General features: G+C 27.2%; 1 protein-coding gene across 1 annotated transcript in view; it reads right to left on the reverse strand.

The window, feature by feature from the left end:
• The window catches only part of LOC118734504 (protein disulfide-isomerase 1-like), a 9,108-nt gene that overhangs the window by 4,466 nt on the left and 4,227 nt on the right, over window positions 1–415 (reverse strand). The window lies entirely within an intron of this gene.

A 415-nucleotide genomic window follows, 5' to 3' on the forward strand; every position in this document is an offset into this window, starting at 1 on the left:
AAAAAAAAAAACAAACATAAAAATGTAATTTCTAAAACTTGTGTAAAACTCAGGACACTTCAATAAATTTCCACACAGATTCGATTTTTTAGTATTTTTCGAGTACGCAGATTTGTAGCCAATAACAATTTAGTATAAAAAAAGCAAGCTTGAAGTTGTTAAAAAATCTAATTGATTTTTCCGAATTTTTGTCGAAGATGTTTCATATTTTTTCCATACAAAGTATTTTCGACTTTCTTTATGGAAGAAAATGCGTGAAAAAATGTGCCTAAAACTTGCACTTTATTGTACTAAAATTGAATGGGCTGCAAAAGTGCATATTCATTCTGATGAAATGCTGCAAATTTGTATGCAAATTTATTGAACTTTCCCCGAGTTTTACACAAATTTTAGAAATCATATTTTTACGTTTTTT

Source organism: Rhagoletis pomonella, unplaced genomic scaffold (genome assembly GCF_013731165.1).
Source record: "Rhagoletis pomonella isolate Grant_MI unplaced genomic scaffold, Rhpom_1.0 Rhpom_scaffold_00002, whole genome shotgun sequence".
NCBI classification, from domain to species: domain Eukaryota; kingdom Metazoa; phylum Arthropoda; class Insecta; order Diptera; family Tephritidae; genus Rhagoletis; species Rhagoletis pomonella.